The sequence below is a fragment of the Bombus fervidus genome, unplaced genomic scaffold (genome assembly GCF_041682495.2).
Source record: "Bombus fervidus isolate BK054 unplaced genomic scaffold, iyBomFerv1 scaffold0050, whole genome shotgun sequence".
Lineage (NCBI taxonomy): Eukaryota > Metazoa > Arthropoda > Insecta > Hymenoptera > Apidae > Bombus > Bombus fervidus.
The window spans coordinates 7,501-12,500 of NW_027212613.1; the positions used below are offsets into that span (position 1 = coordinate 7,501).

The 5,000-nt window shown below is 49.0% G+C and overlaps 2 non-coding genes across 2 annotated transcripts in view; both read right to left on the reverse strand.

Annotated features, from left to right (window-relative positions):
* LOC139997289 (large subunit ribosomal RNA) overlaps window positions 1-321 on the reverse strand; it is a 4,174-nt gene extending 3,853 nt beyond the window's left edge. Inside the window, exon 1 of the ribosomal RNA XR_011802693.1 lies at window positions 1-321. This exon is cut by the window's left edge and continues 3,853 nt beyond it. This is a non-coding gene — a ribosomal RNA (large subunit ribosomal RNA).
* A 2,128-nt stretch (window positions 322-2,449) lies between these two features.
* On the reverse strand, window positions 2,450-2,604 carry LOC139997286 (5.8S ribosomal RNA). The gene has a single exon (XR_011802690.1). It is a non-coding gene; the product is annotated as a 5.8S ribosomal RNA (ribosomal RNA).
* Between the last annotated feature and the right edge of the window lie 2,396 nt (window positions 2,605-5,000).

The window sequence follows — 5,000 nt, forward strand, 5'->3', positions numbered from 1 at the left end:
GAGTTTACCACCAACTTAGGGCTGCACTCTCAAGCAACCCGACTCTAAGGAGAGATCCTCCCGAAACGCGTTCCGGTCACTACGGGCCTGGCACCCTCTGTGGGTACATGGCCCCATTCAAGATGGACTTGGACGCGGTTCGACGTCACGGGATAAACGGATCCTCCCGAACACTACATTTCCCAACGGCGGAACCGCGGGATTCAGTGCTGGGCTAATTCCTGTTCGCTCGCCGCTACTAAGGAAATCCTTGTTAGTTTCTTTTCCTCCGCTTAGTAATATGCTTAAATTCAGCGGGTGATCTCGCCTACTCTGAGGTCGCTTCAACGTCACGACACGGTGACAATTTTTTTTTTCAAAGAAAAAAAAATTTCGTGCCATGTGGGCGCGATTCGAGAAAAGCAAGACGGTTTGATAACAATGCGACAGAGGGTCTTTATTTTTATTTCTCTCTCCGAGAATCGCCTCAAAGAGAAAAAAAAATAAAAAAAAAAAATTAATTCGAATAGAATCGAGAACCTTATATTCTATCTCGATCGAGAAACGTTTTATGCATCTCGCCAAAGTGCCTTTTAAACTTCGTTCGTCGTATCATGTTCGAGCTAAGACTCACGCAAGACACCCGTAACGATCTCCGGTTTTTAACGCCCGTCCTCTTTGTATAATATATATATATATATATACACGTGTTATGTATAATATATCTCCCGTAGCCGTTTCTCTCTTCTCGACGATTCCAGCGGTTCCTTGTTTTCGCCTGTTATTGCTGGCACAGAGATCGAACACGCGACATGTATATAACATATCGGTTTCTTTGCTCTGTACCAACGACGAAAACGCACGGGAACTCACGCAAGTGGAAAAGCGAGCGCGAGACGTACACAACGGGGTGAATTTATTACTCGGGGACTGGACGACCGGCGATACGTTAGGATGCGCGGTCCAGCGATAGACGACGAAGAGACATGGGATGACCAACGATCTCTTTTTCTCTAATACTCGGAGCGCCGAATCGCCTTAAAGCAAAAAAAAATCACACGCGCGTACGTCGTACGTACGGCGCGTGTATACCTCGTCTCTAATCAAGTTTCGTTAGTCTTTCTCGAGCCTCGCCAAAGAGGATCGTTCTCTTCCTCTGCGCGATCTCTCCGTGCCAATGTCAGAGATTATTCTCTTTCGCACGACGACGAAAACGACTATTTTCGACGATCCGAACAACTTTGTAACGGACTCACATGCACATCTTAAAATCGAGTACAGAAACGTTGCGCAACACCGTGAGCTTTTCTCTTCTTCGTCACCCTTAAATATAGCCGATCGTAGACGCACGCTAGATCGTAACACACTTTTCGTTGATTTCCGACGAACGTGGCTTTGGGCCAGGCGCGCGGGCAGAGAGATACGCGACCGACGGGGAAAAATTCGTCCCGATACATGTACGCGTACTCTCCGATCTCCGCGCAACGCTGGGGATCATCTCCCTAAGTCATCAGCGTTCGAAGAAATCTCGTGTGTCCGTTCCCGGATCTACGGCTTTCTCTGGGTTCGCGAAGAACAGAAAAAAGCACAGAGGATGAAAAACGCAACGACGACCCATCGATGCGACGGTCCTCGTTGTCTTCTCGTCAGTCGTCTCGCGCCTGCAGAATACATCTCTGCCGCACGAACAGACGGAGTGGGTATTCGATCCCTGGGGCTGTACGAGTAAAAACATCTTGATGAAAAGACGGTTGTGTTTCTTTAAGGCACACAGTTTTTCGTTACGCCACCAAGTTTAGGTTTAGGTTTTAATATCTTGGTTCTCTTTTCTCTCCTCTCTCGACTGACTTTGTTCAAAAATATTTTTGCTTTCTCTCAGTCTCGCCAAAAATTCATTTAAGACGACGTCGGGGGCGCGGTCATTCGTGCTTATCGAAGACTAACAAAACGTAGCAGAGGCTGATACAAAAAGAAAAAAAAAATCGGCCACGAAGAAAACTCGCTCTGTGTATCTCGATAACCGCGTCGACGACGACGGTTCTCTCCGCGCTCTTTTAATTCGTATCCTTCTTCTTGCGCTTCGTCCGACTCAGAAACGTTCGTAAAACACGAACGACGGCGGGTTGTCAAGCCAAGAAGGGACAGAGAAGAGACGGAGGTAGTTTTGCGAGTCTCCCGTGAACGCGATAGATTTTTCATATATATTTGTATCGAGAGCATGCGTACGCCGGTCTCCACACGATCCAGCGACGAACGCCGACGAACGTCCAACAATCGCTCGTACGTCGCGTACGAGCCCTCGACCGCTCTTTAATTCGTATTCTTTTGCTTGGCGCTCGTCCTCCGACTCAGAAACGTTCGTTTAAAGATAAAACGAACGACGGCGGGCTGTCGACGAGGCAAGAAAGAACAGAGAGATACGGACCGAGAGCAACGATACGCAACGCAAGCAGTCTTAGGTTTACGTGAGCAACCCTCAGCCAGGCGTGGTCCAGGAATTGTATCCGTGGACCGCAATGTGCGTTCGAAATGTCGATGTTCATGTGTCCTGCAGTTCACACGTTGACGCGCAATTAGCTGCGTTCTTCATCGACCCACGAGCCAAGTGATCCACCGTTCAGGGTAATCGTTTATGCATGGATTTTTGTTTGTGTACTCAGGTTTTTGTACTCTTATTCTCGGTTCGAAAGAAGCCGATATCCGACAAACGTCCGACCAACGGGAATCGAACGCGCGGAAGTCGCCATATGATTGACGACACGAAAATACGTTCGAAAACGAAATCGGACGGACTGCGCGACGACACACGCAGCCCGCCGACCGGGCGTAAAGTGCATTATAATATATAACAACCAACGAGATCGAAGCTCCGTTCGTCAGGAAACGACGGGGATATAACACCCGATTCTGAATCCTCTGTACAGCACACGATCTCGCGAAGAAAGCGCACGGTGGCTAGCCCATGATATATATATATGTTCGTTCCTCTCGTCCAGTTATTCGAAGCAAACAGCCGATATGCATCTCCATCGTTCGGGTAAAAAAAAATCGATGGGACGCGCACGGTCGTAGTCTTCCTCGCGCGGTCGTTTCTTCCCGATAGCCAGAAGCAGAGTTTGAAAAACTCTAGCGACGGAACGAGGCATTAGACTCTCGACAACGAGGATACAGACACGGCCGGCGGTCCCCTCTGAATCGACTTCGGTGGTTCAGGTAAAAATAAAAAAAATCGATGGGACGCGCACGGTCGTCCTTCCTCTTCCTCGCGCGCGGTCTATTCTTCCCGATAGCCAGAAGCAGAGTTTGAAAAACTCTAGCGACGGAACGAGGCATTAGACTCGCGACAACGAAGATAGAGAGACGGCCGGCGGTCCCCTCTGAATCCACTTTGGTCGCTCAGGTAAAAATAAAAAAAAATTCGAAAGGGACGCGCACGGTCGTCCTTCCTCTTCCTCGCGCGGTCTTTTCTTCCCGATAGCCAGAAGCAGAGTTTGAAAAACTCTAGCGACGGAACGAGGCATTAGACTCTCGACAACGAGGATAGAGAGACGGCCGGCGGTCCCCTCCGAACGGATGGCGACAACGACGACTAAAGCGCGAAAAATCGCGACGAAAAGGAACGCATCTCCGTTCAGGTGTATGTGTGTGCGTGCGTTTAAAAAAAATTCGATGGGACTCGCAGCCATCGGCCTCGCGCGGTCGTTTCTTCCCGATAGCCAGAAGCAGAGTTTGAAAAACTCTAGCGACGGAACGAGGCATATGACTCACGACAACGAGGATATGGACAGGCGGTCCCCTCTGAACGGGTCGACGAGACGATGGTAAAAGAGACGAACCGGACGAAACTTCCGTCGATCAGGTAAAAATAAAAAAAAATTCGATGGGACGCGCACGGTCGTCGTCGTCGTCTTCCTCGCGCGGTCGTTTCTTCCCGATAGCCAGAAGCAGAGTTTGAAAAACTCTAGCGACGGAACGAGGCATATGACTCACGACAACGAGGATAGAGAGACGGCCGGCGGTCCCCTCTGAATCGACTTCGGTGGTTCAGGTAAAAATAAAAAAAATCGATGGGACGCGCACGGTCGTCGTTCCTCTTCCTCGCGCGCGGTCTATTCTTCCCGATAGCCAGAAGCAGAGTTTGAAAAACTCTAGCGACGGAACGAGGCATTAGACTCGCGAGGATAGAGAGACGGCCGGCGGTCCCCTCCGAACCAACTTCGTCTAGTTAAGAATCGTTATACTCTTTACCATCACTCGCACTGGTATATATCTTTTCGGGCCAACATCCACGCAATGCGTTTTCGTTCTAGGTTACCCGATCCACGAGTACGAACGTACAACGTGGTTTCGTTTTGTCGAACATCGTATATCGTTCGCCGTTGAAACGAACGACAACGAAACGACATAGGAAGAACGAACGCCCTTTGGGTAGGAAGCACGTTTCGAGGAACGACGAGAGTTTGGAGAGACGCGCGAGATAGCTGGAGACGCGCAGATATAGGTATCCATGGATCTTCGAAGAGAACCTTCGAAGATATATAATTCGGTATCCTATTTTTCTGCGGCTCGCTATTCGCGTTCTTTCGCTCTCGTCGACGACTCGTTATAGACGCTTCGTTCGATCCCAAAGAGCAGTCTTCCTTATGTCCCGTTGCTAGGAGGTGAGGCCTACGCAACGCAACTACGAAATATAGAAGAGGTGTGAGCAGTGATCTCTCCGACACGAGGCACTTTAGAGATTTTAGTTTATATATTATATTGTTCGTTCGTTGGATTTCCACGATGCAAATACGAAATACGAGATCGTGACGGCGGGTCTTTCTGTGTACGACCTCACGCAGGCGCCTCGATCGCATTTCTCATTACACGTGGTTTCCACTGTAACTTTTAGTTTTTTCGATATGTGTTCAGCTCAAGTTCCCTCACATATCGTTATTATTATTATTATTATTATTATTAATAGTAGCGGTTTCGTGTTATAGGATTCGGAGACGGCGGGTCTTTCTGTGTACGACCTCACG